Below are 27,007 nucleotides of genomic sequence, written 5' to 3'. Positions count from 1 at the left end.
GCAAGTGTGTTACGTATGTTGGTAATAGCTAAGAGCTCCCTTTCTCAAATAATGGATTAATATAGTTTAGGTAATTTGCGCTGCGCGAGATATGCTCCCTCAAGACATGTACAGTCTTTAATTATAACACTTCTCTTACTGTGTAAAACAGTTAACCTAGAATTATAGCCCAGAACTAGTAGATTATGACTGCATTTTAAATGTTTGAATTAGCTCGATAATTACTATGAAATATTGAAAATCAAATTTTGTTCCACCTGGAAGTCGTTGGACAAGCAACCTGCACTGGGTCCGTACACCATGAAGAGGGTTACCCATTTAGTGATATCCACATATACTACTGAATGTAAGTGCAAAAACATCGTCACATTGTCGACACATCGTTCAGGAAATATACGTCATAAATATCGAGATCTGTGAAAAACTAGCTTTTGGTTGAAACTAAACGCTAATTACCCAGGCTACACTCATCCCGTGATGGATAATGAGAGTACTTAGCGACTTCCTACAAACTTTAAACAATTTCAAATGCAATTTTGTCAAATAAAGACCTGGTTGGATACCGTGGCTGTTACATGAAATAAATTGTTGATGGTGTCTAGCAACGACCCAAAAATTGGTTTCAGGTTTCTTTATTTAAAAAATACTGTTACCGGTTTTGAATTTGTCCATTTCATCACCTGACGGTTTTTTCATGCTTTCATCGAAACATACACTATTGGCCAGGCGTATCAAGGCCGTTATTATGGCCAGAGGTGGTTGTTCTGGGTACTGATTTCTCAGGAGCAATGCAACTGATTTCTCAGGATCTATGCACCCAAATTGCGTGAAAATGTAATAACATGTCAGTTCTAGTATAATATATTTGTCCAATGAATACCCGTTAATCATCTGCATTTCTTCTTGGTGTAGCAATTTTAATGGCCAGTAGTGTATTTCAGGTCACGTCTGGTAATCATTGAGACCCTCTGACGACACCGTGGTACGTCACAGATATCCTGCGTCCTCGTGTGTTGTCTCTAAAGGGTCGATATCGCGGTGCCATCTTTCACTAGGACAATGCTCGTCCACACACATGCTATGCGTCACCATGGTTGGATGGTTGATTTGGGGGGAAGGTGAGCAAACAGCGGGATTATCAGTCCCATCGGATTAGGGAAGGACAGGGAAGGAAATAGGCCGTGGCCTTTCAAAAGAATCATCCCGGCATTTGCATGATGCGATTTAGGGAAATCACGGAAAACCATAATCAGGATGGCCGGACGCGGGATTGAATCGTCGTCCTCCCGAATGCGCCACCATGAACTGTCTGCGTGATGATGAGGTACCCCCGTGTCCCCGCTAGAGCGTTTGGGGCTATCTTGGACGTCGACTTTTTCCACTGGCACTATCCAGGACATTAATGACGAGTTACAACAGTTGTTTGCCGGCTTGCCTCAGGAGAAGATACGACACAATCAGTGGATGTGTGTCTTGGCCAGAGGGAGTGGAACGTCATACTGCGAAGTGGGCTCATACTACCACTTTGTACATTCAGTCGTTTTCGTAATCACTTAAGTAATATCGCATACTGTCTCGATCGCCTTCTGGATGCCTCACATTTTTTGTCAGGCAGTGTATTAATACTAGTATTTTTAACTGTTTATAAAAGCTTCTGCTCTGACTTGTCCCGCTTCAGAAAGCGTACTGCGGATATGACGTATGGTACATGGGCCTATATAAAGGTGGCAGTAGAGCGCCTGATACGGAGCACGTTTGGCACTCCCGCAGCTGGACGGCAGCCCCGCGCCTCCGAGGCATTCCTGCGCGCGCCACCTGCACTTCCGGTCAGGCCATCACAAGTGTTGGCACTAGGCGCAGCTGACGCCTGCTAAAGCGCTTACCTTCAGCTTCAGCGGGCTGTTAGTTTCAGCGACATTCTACAACAGCAACGCTGCCGGTTTCTCGCAGTCAAGTATCAGTAATACGAGGAGCGTTCAGTAAGCTGGTTTTATTCAAGATTCCATTACACCATATTATTCAACACTCCTTTAGCAACAAAAACCTATTTTTCAAGATAATCTCCGTTAAATGCGACGGCTTTACGCCACACTGCTGCCACAGCCTGTAAGCCCGCACGGTACCACTCTAATGGTCGACGTCAAGCCAGTGTCTTGCTTCATCCACGCACTACTTCCACAGGAGTTCATCCTTGTTGTTGTTGTTGTTGTTGTTGTTGTGGTCTTCAGTTCTGTGACTTGTTTGATGCAGCTCTCCATGCTACTCTATCCTGCGCAAGCTTCTTCATCTCCCAGTACCTACTGCAACCTACATCCTTCTGAATCTGCTTAGTGTTTTCATCTCTTGGTCTCCCTCTACGATTTTTATCCTCCACGCTGCTCTCCAATGCTAAATTTGTCATCCCTTCATGCCTCAGAACATGTCCTACCAACCGGTCCCTTCTTCTTGCCAAGTTCTGTCAAAAACTCCTCTTCTCTCCAATTCTGTTCAATACATCGTAATTAGTTATGTGACCTGCCCATCTAATCTTCAGCATTCTTCTGTAGCACCACATTTCGAAAGCTTCTATTCTCTTCTTGTGTAAACAATTTATCGTCCATGTTTCACTTCCATACATGGCTACACTCCATACAAATACTTTCAGAAACGACTTCCTGACACTTAAATCTATACTCGATGTTAACAAATTTCTCTTCTTCAGAAACGCTTTCCTTGCCATTGTCAGTCTACATTTTATATCCTCTCTACTTCAACCATCATCAGTTATTTCGCTCCCCAAATAGCAAAACTCTTAAACTACTTCAGGTGTCTCATTTCCTAATCTGATTCCCACAGCATCACCCGACTTAATTCGGCTACATCCCATTATCCTCGTTTTGCTTTTGTTGATGTTAATCTTACATCCTCTTTTCAAGACACTGTCCATTCCGTTCAGCTGCTCTTCCAGGTCCTTTGCTGTCTCTGACAGAATTATAATGTCATCGGCGAACCTCAAAGTTTTTATTTCTTCTCCATGGATTTTAATACCAACTCCGAATTTTTCTTTTGTTTCCTTTACTGCTTGCTCAATATATAGATTGAATAACATCGGGGATAGGACTGCTTCCCTTTCACGCCCCTCAACTCTTATAAACTGCCATCTGGTTTCTGTACAAATTGTAAATAGTCTTTCGCTCCTTTTATTTGATCCCTGCCACCTTTAGAATTTGAAAGTGAGTATTCCAGTCAACACTGTCAACAAATGCTAGAAACGTACGTTTGCCTCACGTATTCCAACATATCTATTGAATCCAAACTGCATCCTTAGTTTTTCCAAAAGATGGAAGTTGGAAGGTGCGAGATCCAGAACTGTAGGATAGATGACGAAGAGTAGTCCAATGAATTTTTGTGGGCTGCTCTCGCGTGCGAAGCCTTGTTTGAGGCCTTGCGTTGTCGTGAAGAAGTTCGTTTGCACTTTTGTGGCGACGAAAACATGGTGAAGTCGTTTTCTTGAAGGAGCACAATACCCTTAGAGTTGATCGTCGCACCACGAGGGAGGACCACAATAGCCGCTTCAGAGTGCCACAGGACCGTCGCCATGACTTTACCGGCGTATGGTGTGGCTTTGAACTTTTTCCTCGGAGGAGTGGCGGTGTAGCGTCCCTCCTTGGATTGAAATTATGTTTCCGGTTCGAAGTGATGAACCTATGATTCATCGCCTGTGCCGATGTTCGACAAAAAATTGTCTCGATCAGCCTCACAACGCGAAAGTAATTCCGCAAAGATAGTCCATCGCTGCTCTAATAGTACCCCAACTACTGGATGAGTGTGTACGCACTAGCAATAGAGACGTACAGTTGTGCTGCGAGGTGTTTGATTGTGATTCGTTAATCAAAATGGTTCAAATGGCTCTGAGCACTATGGGACTTACCTCCTGAGGTCATCAGTCCCCTACAACTTAGAACTACTTAAACCTAACTAAACTAAGGACAACACACACATCCATGCCCGAGGCAGGATTCGAACCTGCGACCGTAGCGGTCACGCGGTTCCAGACTGCAGCGTCTAGAACCGGTCGGCCACTCCGATTCGTTAATCACCTCGAATGAGATTGCTCGCACGTTCCAACACGGCAGGAGTCATAGCTATGTGCGGCCTGCCGGCACGCGGGAGATCGCACAGGTTTGCGTGACATTGCTGCGATGATGGCAAACGCCTCGCCCAACGACTCTCCGTGCTTTTGTTCACTGCCAGGTCTCCGTAGACATTATGCAAGCGCCTATGAATATTTTCGATGCTCTCTTAATCCGCCAAAAACAAACTCAAAGAAAGTTCTCAGCTTGGAACGTACCTTCGTTAGCACTAATGGCGCTGGTCTGGTAAGTAGTTCCATTACCTCTGGACTGGAAAATACAGGTTTTTTTTTTAAGCTGTAATTCGTGTGTACAAATTTGTAGTTGGAATTTCGAGACTTTTTAGATTTATTAGACTCTCTATTTTAAAGACATATATTTTTGGACTGCTAGTGTTAAATCCTGAATAAGCAGATGAAGCTTCAATTTAACAGCTATCACAGAAAAAAGTTGGAAGATAATTCTAGTACTCCAATATGTAAGAAAACACGTGATCCTGCTGTTTATATTTCTTTTACAGCCAATTTACATCCAACGAACACACAAAACGTAAGACCAAAACGAAATTTTGCATTCATAGTGGAGTAAAGTGTGCTGTAAACTGAAAGATGGAGAGGTACAATCCAACATCACATTCAGCGGTCTTTAATGCTCATATTCATTTCACGTTGTACCTGAAGGAAAATCCTTCATAACAACACAATCTGCGGAAACAGTGTGCAGCAACTCATCTTCAAAGAAGTGCAAAGTCACTAAAATTTCCAGATGACGTGTAATCTGAATTGTCATCAAATATTTCGTTTTCTTAATCTGTAGACTCGTCAATGATTTACAAAATAATTTTCTCCAAACGTTTCTCCTCTTCACTCCACATTTTGAACACAAAATCAACAAAAAGGTACGCAAAACGCCCGAAATAGAGCGCCCTCTAACGTCACCTAATACCTGCGAAGCAAGACAGAACAACAAACTTTTCAAATGGCACCCCTTATCGCCATCTACGAAGCCTGCAGACCTCACAGATGATACTAGGAGACATAAAAATACGTACGAAACCACGGAAAATTAACGTATCTGGTATGACGTAATATAACGTCACCGCACACCCAAATTTTCAGCAAGCGTCGTAATATTATGCCAGCCGCACGTCAAGTGCTAGAGACGCTATTTTGAGGACTACATATGGCGTCGCCTCCAATCGGAACTTCATAAACTGTCGGGGCTGGAGTGGAAATACTCCACGGTAGCCCAAAACAAGTTCTGCATTTTTACAGCCGAAATTGGCCGAAGAAAAAAGTGTTGTATTAGTTACTGCATGCCCCTCGTAATACAGGTAGCGAGTCATATTTCGAAGTATTGTCACCGAGACAGGTGCGGCACTGGTTAATACTCTGGGATCGTATTTCGGAGGAGCATGATTCTACATGTACATGTAAATCACTATAAGTGTATTGCAGTTGCTACTACCCACTGCACAAGTTATTACAGCTTCTACCCGTACCACTCGTGTATAGAGGGAAAGTAGAATGGCTATCTCTGTGCGCGCTGTAATGAGTCTAATCAAGTCTTTGCAGTCCCTTCGGGAGTATACGGGGCGATCAAAAGTTTCTTTCTGAGACGTCCCGGCAGCGTATATGCAACGTAGAGCGAATCCGATGGGCCTATATAAGCACCGACATGTAGGCAAGGGATTTGTCCGCGTTTCTTGTCTGACTTGCTTGCGGTAAATGCGGAAACTTGAACTATAGCGACGTTATTACCAAACGCATCCAAATATTACCGACGTGATTTTATTCTTTTCTTGACTGCCAAAGGACATACACCGGCAGACATCCACTGAAGAATGAAGTATGTCAACGGGGCAACATGCCTATCGAAAACCACCGAAGTGGAACACTGCGTCAAGCTCGACACGAGACACCTTTCGATCTGAGAGACCAGTCTCATCCATTACGGACACTCGAGCACCCGTCCTATAGTTCTAATCTTTTCCATACGATTATCACGCCTTAGAACCCTTAAAAAGGCTCTTGATGGGTAGACGATTCCTGTCGGAAGAGAACATGTAGCAGGCTGATGAGGGCTTGTTCACGCATCAGGATACGGCGTTTTAGCACAGGTATGTCTACAAACTGTTGCGTCGGTTACATGACTGCCTCAATGTTCAACGCGATTCTGCCTCGTTGGCATACCGGTTCTGGGCTGTACAGCCTACGAGAGTAAACTTCTTAATCGCCCCTTATACACTCATCAAAAACAGTTTTGCATCACCCCGGTTCCCACAACTCCTGAAGATAGACGTTGACTGTGGATATTGTATCACAGACACAGTCCCTTTGACTGTTCAGACATGTCACTAAACCCGCCCAAAAATGTAAACAACCATGCACTAACAGCGCCTGTTAGACGGAAGGGGTCCGACAGCCGATCATTTCCAGTCATTCCACCAGCAAAGAGGTATATGGCTGGCGTTGTCTATAGTTCAACCGTGCCTAGACGGCTGTTCGATCGCGTCCGCATTGTTACTTTATGCCAGGAAGGGCTCTCAACAAGGGAAGTGTCCAGGCGTCTCGGAGTGAACCAAAGCGATATTGTTCGGACATTGAAGAGATACAGCGAGACAGGAACTGTCGATGACATGCCTCGCTCAGGCCGCCCAAAGGCTACTACTGCAGTGAATGACTGCTACCTACGGATTACGGCTCGGAGGAAACCTGACAGCAACGCCACCATGTTGAATAATGCTTTTCGTGCAGCCGCAGGACGTCGTGTTGCGTCTCAAACTGTGCGCAACAGGTTGCATGCGCCAACTTCACTCCCGACGTCCATGGCGAAGTTCATCTTTGCAAACGCGATACCATGCAGCGCGGTACATATGGGCCCAACAACATGCCGAATGGAACGCTCAGGATTGGCATCACGTTCTCTTCACCGATTAGTGTCGCATATGCCTTCAAGCAAACAATCGACGGAGACGTGTTTGGAGGCAACCCGATCAGGCTGAACGCCTTAGACACACTGTCCAGCGAGTGCAGTAAGGCGGAGGTTCCCTGCTGTTTTGGGACGGCATTATGCGGGGCCGACGTCATGGAAGTCGCTGTACCGGCTGTACGATACGTGAATGCCATCCTCCGACCGATAGTGCAACCATATCGGCAGCATATTTGCGATGTATTCATCTTCATGGACGACAATTCGCGCCCCCCATCGTGCACATCTTGTGAATTACTTCCTTCAGGATAGCGACATCACTCGACTACAGTGGCCAGGATGTTCTCCAGACATTAACCCTATCAATCATGCGTGGGATAGATTGAAAAGGGCTGTTTATGGACAGCGTGATACACCAACCACTCTGAGGGATCTACGTCGAATCGCCGATGAGGAGGGAGCAATCTATACCAACAGTGTCTTGATGAACTTGTGGATAGTATGCCACGACGAATATAGGCATGCATCAGCGCAAGAGGAAGTGCTACTGGGTATTAGAGGTACCGGTGCGTACAGCAATATGGACCACCACCTCTGAAGGTCTCGCTTTATAGTGGTGCAATGTGCGATTTTGATAAGCAATAAAATGGGCGGAAATGATGTTTATGTCGATCTCTATTTCAATTTTCTGTACAGGTTACGGCACTCTCGGATGATGCAAAACTTCCTTTGATGTGTGTAGTACGCAGGGGTTGTAGAATATTCCTTGATTCATCATTTAAGGTTGATTCTTGAAACTTCGTAAGCAGGCCTTTGCGGAATACTTTTCGTCTATATTCACGCATTTGCAAGTTCACTTTTTAAGGCACTGCGTGACATTCCCCCATGAGTCTAACTTCCGGCGATTCGTATTGCACTTCTTTGCGTACATTAATTATTCCCCGTGAGTCATACTTGGTACTGGTCCAACACAATTGGGCAATCTTCTAGGACAAGTCGCAAGGGTGTTTCGTAATCAACTTCCTTTTCAAACTGGTCGTATTTCCCTGGTATTCTACCAGTGAACCGATGTCTGCCAACCAACGCAGATAGCCGATGCCGTGTGATAAAGCTTCCAACAGTAATCCATCTACAGCTACATCTATACCCCAATAACCATGGTACGACTACCAATAGCATTTTCCCGGTTCTTATTCCAATCGCGGATACTGCGCGAGACGAATGTGAGTGTGCCTAAGAACAAAATTTTCTAAATTTCGTCGTTCTGATCATTACGAATAACCGCCAAGTAAAGAACGAAAAGATGAAACGTGGACGGGATATACAGAGGTATCACAGAGAGGAAATGAACTGCAATACAATATTATATAAGAAAAAGAAGGGAATGATGTAAGACGGGTGATACAATACTGCGACAAGAATTTAGCAGAGCTCCGAAAACATTAAGTCGAAACAAGTCCACTGAAATAAAAAGGATCATTCCCTCAGAACTCGTGAGCATCTTGCGAGAGCCAGTCAAAAGGAAAGTATCCCACATTGCATGCAAGATAAATCAGATAGGTGAAATACCTATCAGTCTTCAAAAAGAATGTAATAATTTCTATTTCAAATAAGGCAGATGTAAATATAACAGAACAGTCAGTTTTAAATTTCATGGTTGGGAAACACTACCACGCATTATTCACAGGAGAATGGAAAAATTGGTAGAAATCGCTCTCAGGGAATATCAGTTTGGGTTCTGAAGAATTATAAGATCACGTGAGGCCATGCTGATCCTGTAAGTTATATTAGTAGATAGAAAATATGAAGAAAACAAACCTACATTTGTAGAGACTTCTAGAAAGCATTTAACGAAGGTAACTTGAAACACGCACTGAAATTTTTCAAGTAGGCAGGACCGAAAAGTAATCTATAACTTGCTCAAAAGCCAGTTTGCAGTTGTCGTAGTCATTAAAGAGAAGCAGAAGTTGAGAAGGGAATGAGGCAGGATTGTAAACTCTTCGCAATGTTATTCAATCTGTACACTGAGCAAACATTCTGAAACCTAGCTCGTTTCACATTATTTCGATAAAAGATTTGTTAAAATTATCTATGCAACACTAAACTAACCGAAAAAGCCAATGAGAATTTTCAAAGGGAATTAAAATTCAGGGGAATAAATAAAAGTTATGTTGTTCATCGATGACATGGTATTTCTGTCAGAAACTCAAAGACTTGGAAGAGCAGAAAAACGGAACGGGCAGTATCTTGAAAATATGTTATAAATTAGTATAGGAAGGATAACGGAATGTAGTAGAATTAAATCAGATGATGCTAATAGAATCTGATTAGGAAACAAGACACAAATATTACTCGATGAGTTTTTCTATATGGGTAACAAAATAACTGACGTAAAAGTGAGTGTGGCTAAGGTCTCCCGTCGGATAGACCGTTCACATAGTGTAAGTGTTTCTAGCTGATGGCACTTTGGCAGCTTGCTTGTCGATGATGATGATGAAGACAGCACAACACTCTGTGGCCGACAGGAGAAAATTTTCGAACCAGCCGGGAATCCAACACGGGCCTCTTACATGGCATTCTGCCGCGCTAACCTCTCAGGTATTGAGGCGGACACTAACTGATGATTGGCGAAGTAGAGGGGATATAAAATGTAGACTGGCAATGTCATGAAAAATATTTCTGAGGAAGAGAAATTTGTTAACATCAAATATAAATGTGAATGTTATGAAGTCTTTCCTTAAAGAACCTGCTTGGAATGTAGCGTTGTGTGGAAGTGAAACGTGAACAATAAACAGTTCAACCATAAAGAGGAATCAAGCTTTCGAAATGTCGTGCTTTGAAGTACACCTAATGTTAGATGGGTAGATAGAATAACCAATGAGGAGATACGAATTGAATTGGCGAAAACCAAGTTTACGGCTCAGTTTGATTAAAGGAAGGTTTAACAAGCCACGCCATGAGGAATCAAAGAATCTTCAATTCGCTAATGGAAGATCACGGATCGGGGAGAGGAGCCAAGGAGGAACTGTAGAACTGTGGAGCTAGTCAACGACTTGAATACTGTAAGCAAGTTCATATGGATTAACGTTAGCGTACTTTCACAGAAATGAAGGAGCTTTCACAGGATAGACTAGCGAGTGGATCCAGCAACACAACAGTCAGAAGACTGAAAACCGCATTAACAACATCGGAAGGTTCGCTCCTAAAACTTTATATAAGAGAACATCTTGCAATTGCTCATTATACGACGATTTCTTACTGACTGAGTCAATCCACGTCGAACTGCAGACTAATTATCAATATCTGGTGCAATGAAACGGCTCCCTTCTAACAGTCATCACTGCAACATTACTGGCTCAAACGGCTCTGAGCACTATGCGACTTCCGAGGTCATCAGTCGCCTAGAACTTAGAACCAATTAAACCTAACTAACCTAAGGACATCACACACATCCATGCCCGAGGCAGGGTTCGAACCTGCGATCGTAGCGGTCGCTCGGTTCCAGACTGTGGTGCCCAGAACCGTGCGGCCACTTCGGCCGGCTGCAACATTACTATCCTATCATGGTACACACAACGAGTCTTAAGTTCTCAAGCTGTAACTCAGTGGAGTCCGAGCAATAGTTTCCAAGACTATCGAAGCGTGTGAGCCTTTCCTAAAATTATGGAGAGATATAGGGGCTTGCACAGGCCGAAGTAGCATTGAGAGCTGCCTCAAACCAGTCTTCCGATTGAAGACAACGACGACGTTAAAAATTAGGTTCGGTCTTCTATCCTACGATAGAACAACTTAGGTGTTGCAGCATCCGCAGCATGACAACGATTTAAATTGGTAGTGGCTATTTTTCACGGTGTTTTGCGTAACTGGCGGATCTCAAATCACAAAATATTAATTGCGAACACGGCCAATACAAGGAGCTGCAAATCAAAAGATGGATACTCTTCACTTATTTTATCCGAAAGATGACACATAGTCTGCAGTACAGTACCTGCATTCGCGAATTATTTTGGCGGGCCGCTGTGTGTCTCCAAATTCTAACGGTGTGGTTGTTAGGTATCAGATATTGGATTGTGGTATCAGCTCGACGTTTTTTTTTGAACTGGTATGGCAAGCTGGCTCAGTGGCCGAGGTACGGGGCTAACAGCTGTTGGCCGATCTCGTCATTCTGTTCACGTTCGGCCAGCCTCCGTGCACTGCAAGCTAACGCGCTACTCGTTGCCCTGCGCCACTGGCTCACCAGTGGAATACTGTCCAGTAGCAGACTTTGTTGTGCAGCGGCACCTTAACCACCATATAATGTTTTGATAACTGAAGGAAATTTCAAAGGTCAAGGTCGCTTTCGACAGAGCTATGCTGTCATCGTCGGGTCTGCAAGATAATGAACTGAAGTTGGAAGGAAAATATTTTACAATCGTGGTATTACAAATTGATAACGTGTCTTGTTATATAACCTATGGAATTATAACATAACTTATTGTCCATCAGTGTTGCACGTCACTTCACATTGAATATGCACTTCCGACTACCACGGAGACCACTACACATAGGGACGTCAAATATAAAATCAGTAGGTACAAACATAATTTTATTGCGCCGATTACAAGTGTTCATGTTGACAAGAGTAGTGGTGAAAACACGACCGCCATGAACGCCCACTAGGCGGCACTGTGCCGATTGAGTGGCTTATCGTTTTGCATATACAATAAAACACACGTACATGATTCCATATAGCAGGTAACGCATTATTAAGGCCCTCTTTTGTTTGTTATTATGCAATCCAACTCTGATAAATACAGAATTTTATGTATAATTAATATAAGTGTCTCAGATAACTTTCTAGGATAAAATATGAATGACAGACGTGCATTCATAACCCAACTGAGTGCCTACACATCGGCCGACACATGCGATGTAGATGTTCTAAATCAGGTGTCTCCAAACTACGGCCCGCGAGGGCCGGCAAACCAGCCCGCATTAGCTGGCCGGACATCCCCCGTATCCGGCCCGCCAAATACACTCCTGGAAATTGAAATAAGAACACCGTGAATTCATTATCCCAGGAAGGGGAAACTTTATTGACACATTCCTGGGGTCAGATACATCACATGATCACACTGACAGAACCACAGGCACATAGACACAGGCAACAGAGCATGCACAATGTCGGCATTAGTACAGTGTATATCCAACTTTCGCAGCAATGCAGGCTGCTATTCTCCCATGGAGACGATCGTAGAGATGCTGGATGTAGTCCTGTGGAACGGCTTGCCATGCCATTTCCACCTGGCGCCTCAGTTGGACCAGCGTTCGTGCTGGACGTGCAGACCGCGTGAGACGACGCTTCATCCAGTCCCAAACATGCTCAATGGGGGACAGATCCGGAGATCTTGCTGGCCAGCGTAGTTGCCTTACACCTTCTAGAGCACGTTGGGTGGCACGGGATACATGCGGACGTGCATTGTCCTGTTGGAACAGCAAGTTCCCTTGCCGGTCTAGGAATGCTAGAACGATGGGTTCGATGACGGTTTGGATGTACCGTGCACTATTCAGTGTCCCCTCGACGATCACCAGAGGTGTACGGCCAGTGTAGGAGATCGCTCCCCACACCATGATGCCGGGTGTTGGCCCTGTGTGCCTCGGTCGTATGCAGTCCTGATTGTGGCGCTCACCTGCACGGCGCCAAACACGCATACGACCATCATTGGCACCAAGGCAGAAGCGACTTTCATTGCTGAAGACGACACGTCTCCATTCGTCCCTCCGTTCACACCTGTCGCGACATCACTGGAGGCGGGCTGCACGATGTTGGGGCGTGAGCGGAAGACGGCCTAACGGTGTGCGGGACCGTAGCCCAGCTTCATGGAGACGGTTGCGAATGGTCCTCGCCGATACCCCAGGAGCAACAGTATCCCTAATTTGCTGGGAAGTGGCGGTGCGGTCCCCTACGGCACTGCGTAGGATCCTACGGTCTTGGCGTGCATCCGTGCGTCGCTGCGGTCCGGTCCCAGGTCGACGGGCACGTGCACCTTCCGCTGACCACTGGCGACAACATCGATGTACTGTGGAGACCTCACGCCCCACGTGTTGAGCAATTCGGCGGTACGTCCACCCGGCCTCCCGCAAGCCCACTATTCGCCCTCGCTCAAAGTCCGTCAATTGCACATACGGTTCACGTCCACGCTGTCGCGGCATGCTACCAGTGTTAAAGACTGCGATGGAGCTCCGTATGCCACGGCAAACTGGCTGACACTGACGGCGGCGGTGCACAAATGCTGCGCAGCTAACGCCATTCGACGGCCAACACCGCGGTTCCTGGTGTGTCCGCTGTGCCGTGCGTGTGATCATTGCTTGTACAGCCCTCTCGCAGTGTCCGGAACAAAAATGGTGGGTCTGACACACCGGTGTCAATGTGTTCTTTTTTTCCATTTCCAGGAGTGTATTTGAGGTGGTACCTATACTGCCAACAATTGAGTTTCGAGGCCTATCGCGACCAATACACCGCGACATTGGCGGAGCTCTATCTTTACAAAGCGGAAGGTCATGGTTAAAATAGTGGCTATCCACAATAAACAGACAGACCATTCTCCGTGCGATAGTGAAAAAAAGAATGGTTAACAGACTAGTTTGGCGAAAACATTTTAAGTAAAAAAATTGCTTGTATTTTATTCTACTCACGAGTCTGGTGCAAGTCTTTCAAATGGACGCCACTTCGGCGACTAGCCTTAGTAATCAATCATTATGGAAGATGCTTCTTAAGCGAGGTTTCACTTTTTTTTTGATTACGAGTAAAATACGTCTTGCAGTAATAGTGTTGCTAACAATGATTTTGAGATTTCGTTAACTTTGCAGGGCGCTTTCGTGAAGAATGTGCAGTGACATACTTTTTTGTCGATGAAATTCGCCAGAATAAAATACGCCAGAATTTCGGTCAGGTACGTCCACCAATCAAAATTATGTAATTAAATAAAAATCGTAGTTAGTTTCAGTGCTAGCCATTCCCATAATCTTAGATTTTTGCGATTTCATCTTTCCTTTAGCCTTACATTACGGTGATCATGGAGTGCTAGGTTGCTTTAATCCCACTAGGTAGGTCTTGGCCCTTATGACTTCGGGGAGGAGTCAATGTGGCCCGCGGACTAAAAACGTTTGGAGACCTCTGTTCTAACTCATACACTAAAGCGCCAAATAAACTGGTATAGGCATGCGTATTCAAATACAGAGATATGTAAACAGGCAGAATAAGGCGCTGCTGTCGGCAACGCCCATGTAAGACAACACGTGTGTGGCTCACTTGTTAGATCGGTTACTGCTGCTACAATGGCAGGTTATCAAGATTTAAATGAGTTGGGACGTCGTGCTACAGTCGACGCATGAGCGATGGGACACAGCATCTCCGAGGTACGATGAAGTGGGTATTTTACCGAACGACCATTTCACGAGTGGACCGTGAATATAAGGAATCCGGTAAAATATCAAATCTCCGACATCGCTGCGGCCGGAAAAAGATCCTGCAAGAACGGGACCAACGACGACTTAAGAGAACCGTTCAGCGTAACAGACGTGCAATCCTTCCGCAAATTGCTCCACATTTCAATGCTGGGCCATCAATAAATGTCAGCGTGCGAACCATTCAACGAAACATCATCGATGGGCTTTCCGAGTCCAAAGACCACTTGTGTAAACTTGCTGACTGCCCGACACAAATCTTTACGCATCGCCTGAGTCCGTAACACCGACATCGGACTCTTGATGACTAGACCTCTGATGTCGGCACCTGATGGTTAAAGTAGTCCACAGCTACCATGATGTTTTGAGCGTACATCACATTCAAATAAATTAATTGGAACCGCGCCTAGCAATCTACACGGAGCGCCGAAACATCATAACCACATCACACCGCAAGACGGAATGCCGCCTGCCACGGTTGCGACATTGTGACGCTGTAAGGAGCAGAGACGAATGGGAAACATTCTACAGACGGCAAGGGCCACAAATAGGGTAATCCACCGACATAAGCAACTTCGACAAACGACGTATTATTATGGCCCGACGCCTGGGAACTAACTCCTCTGAAACTATAAAGCTGGTCGATTGTTGGCTTCTTATTGTCGTGAGCATGAATGGGAACTGGTCGAAGGACGGTGACTCCAGGAGTAGATGACAAAGTGTTGGACGTCTACGCCTCTTAACGCAACACGGAGGTGGGGGGCTTGCCCACTAGGTAAAGCATCACGGGTGACGATCTCTGGCCAGTTCTGAAGGCAGCATACAAAGCTAGTGAAGGTACAAGTGCTTCGGAGAACACCGTTTGGCGATTGTGGGTGATCTTGGGGCGCCGTAGCTGTGAATCATTGGAAATGTCTCACTTGGTCGGACGAATCACGTTTCTTGTTACACCAGGCCAAGCTGCGGGCACAAATGGTGGTGGTAGTATTAGGCTATTGTGGACATTAACTTGGAATTCCATGGGAACTGTGATAATAATCGTAGACGCCATGACAGCTGTGGACCATCTGCGTCTGTTCAATGCTAGATGCTCTCCGAGATGATGGCACATTCCGGTAGGACAACTGTCTATGTTACAAGTCCAGAATCGTATTACAGTGATTCGAGGAGCATGAAAGTGAATTCACATTAATATGTTTGTTACCAAAATCGCCTGGTCTGAATCCGATGGGACATACCTGGAATACTATCGGGCGGGAGATTTGCACACAAAAACTAGCAGCCCATAACTTACAAGAATTTGGTGAGCTGTACGTAAACATCTGATATCACATACTACTGAAAACCCACCAAGGATTTTTTCAATCCACGCTTTAAGAAATCGCTCCTGTAAACATTCCAAAGGTTGATGAACACATCATTCAGTTGGCGGACGTAATATTTTGGCTCATCAGTGAATGCATATTGGAAAATAGTAGCCACATGGTACACAGCCCCGCCAACAGTTATAAAAGAAGTTTCATTTTTCACTTGGGTTAAATTAGGCTCCATCAGCAACATCATTTACGCGTATTGCATGAGAAAACATGTGATTACAGCTGTAGGATCGTCGTGGTTTTTAAAGTGTGTCGATCTCCGTTTAATATCACCGTACAAGATCGATCGTTCTGGCTGGGTACGTCCTACAGTCACGTCGAATGGAATAGTTTGCCGTGTTGCGTGACTGGAGAGGCTGTACGGTGACAGCGTGAGATCGGACGCACGATAGACTTGACGCACGACATTGACAACAGAGCATTTGATCGCCGTCTGACCGTAGGACATTCATCTCATCTCAGAGGACATGCTGGCAATGAACTTTCCATGTGTCACAGGGTCAACGCTGTGCTGTGGCTACCTCGACTGGGGACGTAACCGCCGTCGACAGGGTCATACGAGGTGCGTGAGAAAAGTAATAAGACTGAATTTTTACCAACTAAAGTTTTTACTATTTTTTAACGATATTGTGTCCTGCCAAATAGTTCCCTATGGCAGCTACGGCAGCGTAGTAGTTGTTTCTAGTCTTGATGGCAATGCTGAAATGCTTCAACTGGTAAGGCCGATTGCATGTCGGTCACATTCTTTTGGATCTTCTCCAGACGTTTTTTTAATTTCGGGAAAAGAAGAAAAGTAACATGAATTTAGATAAGGTACATACCGGGGCTGTACAACAGGAATGCATTCTGAGGTAAAAAATACCGTGGTGGAAGCGGTCGTGTGACATGGGGTTGATATCATCATGCAGCATCCCCAAGTCTGCAATGCCCACTCTCACTCGATTCAACATTTTCCTGAGCCTTTCAAGGACATCTTTGTAAAACATTTCGCTGACATTTTGTCCATTAGGAACAAAAAACCAAAACAGCACTGTTATCTTTTTATTTGCGCATTCGAGCTTTTTACCGTCGAGGAAATGTCTCAGCGTGCCACTCCTTGCTTTGCCGCTTTATCTCAGGATTCTACTACTACTACTACTACTAAAAAAATTTATCACAAGAATGAATCATTTGTGGTCATTGGCAATTCTCTCAAGACGATCAACGCACACGTTTCTTCGATTCTACTTCTGCTCAGTTGTGACGTTTTTCGGCACGATTTTGGCACAAACTTTTCGCATGTGCAAAACTTCGGTCAAAATTTTATGTATGGTGAAAGCGTTTCAAGCCGAACAGGTCACCTATCATCCTTATTCTTAAAAGTTAATCTGATCTCTCAAGAGCACGCACACGTTCGACGTGATCGCCGGTTTTTGAAGCTAACGGTCTCAAAAAGCGAGGTTCATTTTTGACGTCCTACCAAAAATGAGTTGTGTCAGCGAAAAAACCTGTGCTCTTGATAAAGAATGTTCCCAATAGGACTGTTTCAACTTTTCAAATATCACACTCGTGGAGTCCCCATGTATAAGACAAAACTTGATTGCATAAAATTGCTCTAAATTCCGCTGTATCATTTTTGTAACACACAACAAAATCACAACTTCATAGATGGCGCTCTCAAAAATCACGTGATTGGCTGTACGCAACTGAAACTCGGACTGAGCATCTGGAAGAGCTGAAGCCACCGGTCTACACAAGTACAACACAGCGTTGCTAGATCGCTCGCAATGTTGTCAGTCTTATTACTTTTCCCAAACACCTCGTATTCCTCGGGCAATAACGTTGGTGCACCGCCGTCGACTGCGTCAAATTGAAACGACTGACATAGAGGCCAGTGCGTAGCAAATCACTCACAAATTCAGCAGTGGATAACAGTAACCAGTGCGTAGCTATGGTATCCAGAACCAAAGATGGTAAAATACACTCCTTGAAATTGAAATAAGAACACCGTGATTTCATTGTCCCGGGAAGGGGAAACTTTATTGACACATTCCTGGGGTCAGATACATCACATGATCACACTGACAGAACCACAGGCACATAGACACAGGCAACAGAGCATGCACAATGTCGCCACTAGTACAGTGTATATCCACCTTTCGCAGCAATGCAGGCTGCTATTCTCCCATGGAGACGATCGTAGAGATGCTGGATGTAGTCCTGTGGAACGGCTTGCCATGCCATTTCCACCTGGCGCCTCAGTTGGACCAGCGTTCGAGCTAGACATGCAGACCGCGTGACACGACGCTTCATCCAGTCCCAAACATGCTCAATGGGGGACAGATCCGGAGATCTTGCTGGCCAGGGTAGTTGACTTACACCTTCTAGAGCACGTTGGGTGGCACGGGATACACGCGGACGTGCATTGTCCTGTTGGAACAGCAAGTTCCCTTGCCGGTCTAGGAATGGTAGAACGATGGGTTCGATGACGGTTTTGATGTACCGTGCACTATTCAGTGTCCCCTCGACGATCACCAGAGGTGTGCGGCCAGTGTAGGAGATCGCTCCCCACACCATGATGCCGGGTGTTGGCCCTGTGTGCCTCGGTCGTATGCAGTCCTGATTGTGGCGCTCACCTGCACGGCGCCAAACACGCATACGACCATCATTGGCACCAAGGCAGAAGCGACTCTCATCGCTGAAGACGACACGTATCCATTCGTCCCTCCATTCACGCCTGTCGCGACACCACTGGAGGCGGGCTGCACGATGTTGGGGCGTGAGCGGAAGACGGCCTAACGGTGTGCGGGACCGTAGCCCAGCTTCATGGAGACGGTTGCGAATGGTCCTCGCCGATACCCCAGGAGCAACAGTGTCCCTAATTTGCTGGGAAGTGGCGGTGCGGTCCCCTACGGCACTGCGTAGGATCCTACGGTCTTGGCGTGCATCCGTGCGTCGCTGCGGTCCGGTCCCAGGTCAACGGGCACGTGCACCTTCCGCCGACCACTGGCGACAACATCGATGTACTGTGGAGACCTCACGCCCCACGTGTTGAGCAATTCGGCGGTACGTCCACCCGGCCTCCCGCATACCCACTATACGCCCTCGCTCAAAGTCCGTCAACTGCACATACGGTTCACGTCCACGCTGTCGCGGCATGCTACCAGTGTTCAAGACTGCGATGGAGCTCCGTATGCCACGGCAAACTGGCTGACACTGACGGCGGCGGTGCACAAATGCTGCGAAGCTAGCGCCATTCGACGGCCAACACCGCGGTTCCTGGTGTGTCCGCTGTGCCGTGCGTGTGATCATTGCTTGTACAGCCCTCTCGCAGTGTCCGGAGCAAGTATGATGGGTCTGACACACCGGTGTCAATGTGTTCTTTTTTCCATTTCCAGGAGTGTAGAAATCAACGCTCCATGCGTATAGACTGCTCACTGTACATCGAAGGAAAATCTATTGTGGGTGGAACGACGGCAAGTGAAGCTGTCATCAACCGACAGTTGGTTTGAAGACCACATTGCTTTACTAGGCATGGTGCTATTCGAAGTGAGTTCTGGCAACATTGAGGTATTGCCATAAAGACATTACCAGAATCGCTTTACGTTACTGGTTGAGGTAGAATCGCGAATCTGCTGCATCCAGCCCACCCCAACTGTCAGGGCTCAACTTACGCCGACTCAATTACAGGATTGACTGGGGATAAAAGCCGAAACCTTTGGATTCCTTCTTTATCTTTCCCATCCCCTAAACAGTAAAATTCGTCTACTTCTCAAAAGTCTGATGCACATGTTTACCATGTAGCCCTCCAGCAAGTCAACCTTCTGCGCACCAACCAGAGTTTACTGTTTGTTCACATACATATCATAGCCATCAATTAGCACTCTAACTGTATGCACCGAACTGTATTGTTTATTTTCGGCTATTGCGGTCAAGTTGTCGGCAGGTCGGTTCATGCTTATTTTCTTTCCATGATGAAGCACTCCCATATAGATGCCTATACATAACATGGTGAACTCACAAAATCAGTACGGAAAGGGTGTCATCTCACAAATGTTTGTGCAACACCAATAAGAAATTCAAGCACGTAAGTCGTACCTCTCCTACTGGTTTGAGGTCTAAGGGAACTGCGAAGTCCAACCGAAACATGGAGATTCATAAAGAAAACTGGGTTTCCGCAACGACAATGAGAATACAAACAAAATTGTCAAGAGACACGAAAGTGCAAATATTGTTTGTAGCTCGTCCGTCTTTTACTGCAAATGCTGCTACGAAGTGTAAAATAACAATAAACTCTGCGTACTGAATATTATAAAAATTCTTACTTACAGTATGTAACACAGATGCGAACAAGAGACTCATTTCTGATAGCCAGGACATGATTAACTAGAACAGAAGCACTGAAGCAGCACCATCGTGTGCAGGCGGGCGGCGCGACAAGCCATTGCGATGCTGCCTTTTGCGCTCTCTCAGAAACTGACGTTTAGCGCTACTTGGTTAATTGGAGCTGTCATGCAACACGAGAGACAGCAAGCGGTCGGGCAGGCAGTAGAGGAAACAAATGTGCGGAGCTCGCTATGAGGACTATCCAGTGTGGAGAGTGCTTGCTGCTGAGAGCGCTCAATAAGCGCGGTCCCATCTCTGCGACAAACTAAAAGGGACGCTGTCTTCTTTTGGTGGGCGGATTACTTTACAAACGGCCGGCATCCAAGCGTGAATATCTAACGGTAGAAAACAGATGTCCTAACTAAGGGAGTGCGACTTAAGTAATAGGAAAATTTGAGTCACATTCGTCTCTATCTATATATTACTCTATCAAGCTCCTCCATCATTTTACACACACACACACACACACACACACACACACACACACACACACACACACACACACACCACTATACATAGTGTCCCGTAACGTCGACAAATTTGGCATTTTTTAATCCAGTTTCCATCTATTGCAAATTTGACTGTAATACTTGTTGGTTTCGTTGCTAATACAAGTATATTCAAATAGATCGTTCCCAGTATAAAATTCTACGATATCCACAACGGTGTGTGTGTATCTTTGGGAAATATGTGTGGACCCGGAGAGCCTTCAAATTTATTATTGGTTCTCCAGAGGTTCAGGAGAGAATGTGGAAAACACACACACACACACACACACACACACACATTATACATAGTGTGTGTGTGTTTTTTTTTTCCACATTCTCTCCTGAACCTCTGGACAGATTTCAACCAAACTTTGTACACGTACCCCTTACTGTCAGGCAATAATCGCTGTCGAGATAAGAACAACCTACCTATCACAGTTAAGAAGAATATATCATATACAATAAGGTGCCTGAAAAACTGCCGCATCATGCAAGACGTTTAAATTTATTACTTCTGTCCGTTTAACTCTATTCGCAACGTGTTTATCAGAGAATCTATATATGTCGCTGACTGTATCTACACAAATACATCTTTGTATGAATCATAGTACAAAAGATATGGCGTCATAACAACTTAGCTGTATGAAAAAAATTCCGAATCATACATGAAGTTTTAATACATTTATTCTTCACAACTAAGACACTCCTACAGTCTAGTCAACTTACGGAAATCCCTGACACCCATCAGCGCTTTAGACAGCTTTTAACCGTGAAGCGCAAACGGCTGCAGGTGAAAACAATAACTGCCTATAGAGCTATGAACAGCCACTGCCATTACTGTTTCTGCTAAAGGTTGTCCAGCGTCGGAATATATCTTGAATGAGGAAATGTACCCCGTACTCGAATCACACAGCATCCGAATGAATATGCCATATTTCGTAATTTTCGACGGATTGTAAACTTTAAAATTTAACTATGGATGCCACGGTATCATTCCTTCATCAACTGAGATGTTTTGACTTAGATTAAACGTTTCTTTTAACTTTTTGGAAAAATAATCAATTACGAATTGCACTTTGAAAAGCCGGTCGACATTATCCGATTTATTGTTGTCTGAGCACTATGGGACTTAACTTCTGAGGTCATCAGTCCCATAGAACTTAGAACTACTTAAACTTAACTAACCGAAGGACATCACACACATCCATGCCCGAGGCAGGATTCGAACCTGCAACTGTAGCGCCTAGAACAGTTCGGCCACTACGGCTGGTACCATTTTCTAAGTTCGGGTCCCGTAACGTCGACAAATTTGGCATTTTTTTTTTAAATCCAGTTTCCTTCTATTGCAATTTTGACTGTAATACTTGTTGGTTTCGTTGCTAATAGGAGTATATTCAAATAGATCGTTCCCAATATATAATTCTACGATATCCACGGCGCTGTGTGTCTCTTTGGGAAATATGTGTGGACCCAGAGACCCTTCAAATTTATTATTGGTCCTCAGTAAATCATAGTCTGTTTTCTCCGTCTGATTCATTAGAAACAGTTGGCAACCGTAGCGTTCGCCGAATTCTTCATGGACATATTTCACTATCTTCCTACGATTCTGCTTCACTTTCATTTTTTCGATATTCTGCAGAAGTACTCATAAAAACAAAAAAAATGTTGAAGTGTGTAACTTACAGTTAACTAAACAAAACACCAACAGAATGAAAAAGATACTATAGTGCTGTCACCGGCCAAAGAGCGATACTATGCTCACGACACCACTGCGGTGTCGCCGGCCGTTGGCCGCTATTTCGCGCCCGACACCACTTGGTGTCGGCGGACAGCAAAGCGTTAAAAGGAAATTACCGGAGCTGTTGTGGGGCGATCCTGCGAGAGAAATTTACGCCGTCGTGTCGTATAGCGTAGAGAATATAGTAACTAGGTTTTCGAATTACTTTCGCCATGACTAAAGCGAAATACATTTTCAAATAAGCTGGACTGTTTATGCCTACAGCTTAACAACAGAAACACCTTAACCGTGAGAAGACGGAGCTGGTGCGTGGTGCGATTTATTCGGACAGCCAGAAGACAGCTGCTGACGCGCCAGAGCCACTCAGGGCACCGCAATTCCGCCCATTAGGAGGCGCGCCAGAATTAGAGACGAGCGCTTCGCACAATGCAAACGCAGATGAGCGGGGAAGGGTCGCGACACAGCATAAGCCTCACCGCTAAGTAGAAGTCTTTTTTCTCTACCTTTAGAAGTTTTCAGTGAATTTAAACGGTACGCAGTTATACAGAACTGATGGGTCCACGACCTTTATTCTATATACACTACTAGCCATTAAAATAGCTACACCAAGAAGTAATGCAGATGATAAACGGGTATTCATTGAACAAATATATTATACTATAACTGACATGTGATTACATTTTCAAGCAATTTGGGTGCATAGATCCTAAGAAATCAGTACCCAGAACAACCACCTCTGGCGCTACGGTCGCAGGTTCGAATCCTGCCTCGGGCATGTTATGTATGTGATGTCCTTAGGTTAGTTAGGTTTACGTAGTTCTAAGTTGTAGGTGACTGATGACCTCAGAGGTTAAGTCCCATAGTGCTCAGAGCCATTTGACCAACCACCCCTGGCCGTAATAACGGCCTTGATACGCCTGGGCATTGAGTCAAACAGAGCTTGGATGGCGTGTACAGGTACAGCTGCCCATGCAGCTTCAACACCATACCACGGTACATCAAGGGTAGTGACTGGCGTATTGTGACGAGCCAGTTGCTTGGCCATCATTGACCAGACGTTTTAAATTTGTGAGAGATCTGGAGAAAGTGCTGGCCAGGGCAGCAGTCGAACATTTTCTATATCCAGAAAGACCCGTACAGGACCTCCAACATGCGGTCGTGCATTATTCTGCTGAAATGTAAAATTTCGCAGGGATCGAATGAAGGGTAGAGCCATGGGTCGTAACACATCTGAAATGTAACGTCCACTGATCAAAGTGCCGTCAATGCGAACAAGAGGTGACCGAGACGTGTAACTAATGCCACCTCATACCATCACGCCAGGTGATATACCAGTATGGCGATGACGAATACACGCATCCAATGTGCCTTCACCGCGATGTCGCCAAACACGGATGCGACCATCATGATGCTGTAAACAGAACCTAGATTCATCCGAAAAAATGACGTTTTGCCATTCGTGCACCCAAGTTCGTCGTCGAGTACACCATCGCAGGCGCTCCTGTCTGTGATGCAGCGTCAAGGGTAACCGCAGCCATGGTCTCCGAGCTGATAATCCCATGCTGCTGCAAACGTCGAACTGTTCGTGCAGATGGTTGTTGTCTTGCAAATGCCCCCATCTGTTGACTCAGGGATCGAGATGGTACCCATTTCTCCTCCGTACACGAGGCATCACAACAACGTTTCACCAAACAACGTCGGTCAACAGCTATTTCTGTATGAGAAATCGGTTGGAAACTTTCCTTATGTCAGCACGTTGTAGGTGTCGCCACCGGCGCCAACCTTGTGTGAATGCTCTGAAAAGCTAATAATTTGCAGATCACAGCATCTTCTTCCTGTCGGTTAAATTTCGCGTCTGTAGCACGTCATCTTCGTGGTGTAGCAATTTTAATGGCCAGTAGTGTAAATCTATTTACAAGATTACTAATAGGTTAGTGATGGTTTGCTGTATCACCTACAGCTTCGTAGGAAGAGTATATAACTTAATTAGGTTACACTGAGGCAGAATATTGTTCCTAAGCGACGCAGAATTTGTTTACTGGCTAACCTAGTGGTAGTAATTGTTACGTAAGCTAAAAAACATGCACTCACACAGCACACTAACACGCAATACCGAGATAAATTTCATCCGCATGGGCTGAACAAATCGAGTTTTCCCGAAGACGGATGTTGATGTGGACAGAACCAAAATGGATAGCACCACATGTGGACGCTGGACTTCGAAGTTCAACACCAAGCCCCTTTCCCCAGATGGTGGTGAAGTGATATCTTTATGTACTCTTTCCTGTCTTCTTTTATTCTGTTCTAAAATTATACCATTAATTTATGATTTCCTATTTCCAAATTTCTTCAATCATGAAGGCAAAAGAACACAACGAAACACCACCTTCACGTGGTGTTGCATGGGCAACAGTTCCCGTGGGCTCAGTTGCGTAGAACAGTTTTGCTGCGCAGTGGTGGCCATCGATACTGGCTAAGAGGTCTTTGTGGATCACTAGGGCCTGGATAAAGTAATAAGATGGCAGGCTCTGTTAGTCATAACGCAGCTTGAAAAAAATATAATAAAAATATATGTACGCCCCCTATGGCACCTCTAAAAAATTTAACAAAAATTAATGGAGCCGAAAGCTGTGACCAGCACTTTTCACATTGTAGCTAGAGACTGATATCGAAATAATTTTTTAAACTACTGAGCTACTTACATGTTACGTTGATAATTTGCACGACTATTATCGAAGTGATATGGAATGTGATCGTTTAAAGACAACATGCCATATTTTACGGACTATAAAACGCTCTTTTTTCTTCGGAAAAAATTGCCTCCAAAATTCAGGTGTCTCTTACAATCTAAACTAATATCAAAATGTCCAGTCTTTGATTTAAAATTCCCGTCACTCTTAAAAATGATTATATATTTGATGCCGCGGGAAACCTGTCTCTATCTGGCGACATTGAATTCAACTGGCAGCGGCAGTCGATCGGTGCGACGAACATGAGTTTTAGGGAATCTAAAGCTTGCTAACACTGTCTCCCTCCCGCGCAGCCATCACAAACCTAGAACACTGTCCAGCCTAAGATGCGGCTTTGCAGTCTGTGGTTCCACCGAACTAAAATTGAACGTGATTTGTGTTACAGCTGTTAGTAGCTAGTTCAGTAATGTAAAAAGTAAAAGGTATTAATATGATGCAGGCTATAAATTGAAAGTAACACCATACGCAGAACAATATGGAAACAGCGGAGTTGGGCGGCATTTCGACCCTCTACCAACGCAAAAAAAAAAAAAAAACAAAAAAAAACATTCGCGACTAGTGGGCCAGAAAAGAAGAACTGAAAAAAAAGAGAAAGACTAAATGCGCAAATAGAGGGCTGAATGCAAAATGGCCAAAACTAATGAAATGACCGTATGGCATTGTAGGCCGGGAGGCCCCATTCGGGGGAGTTCGGCCGCCGTATTGCAAGTCCTTTTTTAGGTGACGCCACTTTGGCGACTTGCGAGTCAATGATGATGATGAAAATGATGACCTACGATACAACAACATCCAGTCCCCTGCCGGGAATCGAATCCGGGCCCTCTGCGTGGTAGTGGGTAACGCTACCGCTACGCAACGGAGGCGGACAATCCAATAATAAAAATGGCAAAAAATTTTATTTAAAAAAAAACAGCTTAAAAAATTAAGGTTAATCTTATAGTCCAAGACTTCTTGTAGTCTTAAAATGCGGTAAACAGAGTCTGATCGTAAGTTTCAGGATATCCAAATGTAATGCAGCTTCATCGCTCGATGTCACGAGATTGGCTGCGACAGGAGTAACAAATCCATAACGGAATTGTAACCTTTCTAAAGCTGCCCAAAATGATAGTGATGATGTGACTGTGGAGTGAAAAATTGTTGTGAAAGAACAACCATAGTTAAAGCAAGAACAGGCAGACCTCATCTACTGACGGACAGGAACCGATCATGTCAGATGGTGGTTGCAAAAAATCACTCGTGTTTTACAAAGTGCTACCAGCAGTCCAGCTACTATAACGACTGTGGGTAGGGAGTTAAAAAGAATGACGTACAATGGAGCGGCTCCTCAAAAGGCACATTTTTCTGTTATCACTGCAGAGCGATTCCGACGCCCCTGGACAGGCTATCCCCACAAGCGGAATAGTTTACAGTTCTTCACTCTCCGCCTACCCTCGACCTGCCAGGTTAGCCGAGAACGCTAATGCGCTGGCTCCTGGACTCATGTAGGAGCGCCAGCCCTGGATCGAATACGCCCAGCGGATTACCGACGAGGGCCGGAGTGCCGGCCAACCTGGATGTGGTTTTTAGGCGGTTTTCCACATTCCCCTAGATGAATACTGGGCTGGTTCCCACGTTCCGCCTCAGTTACACGACTTGCAGACATCTGCAACACGTTCACACTCTTTCATGATTTACACTAGAGCAGACAGTTGGTGTACACTGATTCTGTCCCGGGAGGGTACAGGAATGGCAGGAATGGCATCCGGCCACCCCTTCACACTAACCACGCCATATCCGATTGTAACACCGCCGACTCTGCCAA

General features: G+C 45.2%; 1 protein-coding gene across 2 annotated transcripts in view; it reads right to left on the bottom strand.

The window, feature by feature from the left end:
* The window catches only part of LOC126281596 (rho GTPase-activating protein Graf-like), a 541,774-nt gene that overhangs the window by 160,379 nt on the left and 354,388 nt on the right, over positions 1-27,007 (bottom strand). The gene's annotated exons all lie outside the window — the stretch shown is intronic.

Source organism: Schistocerca gregaria, chromosome 7 (assembly GCF_023897955.1).
Source record: "Schistocerca gregaria isolate iqSchGreg1 chromosome 7, iqSchGreg1.2, whole genome shotgun sequence".
NCBI classification, from domain to species: Eukaryota; Metazoa; Arthropoda; class Insecta; order Orthoptera; family Acrididae; genus Schistocerca; species Schistocerca gregaria.
Note: the sequence above shows the minus strand (reverse complement) of the source record. Positions and strands in the feature narration are given on the sequence as shown.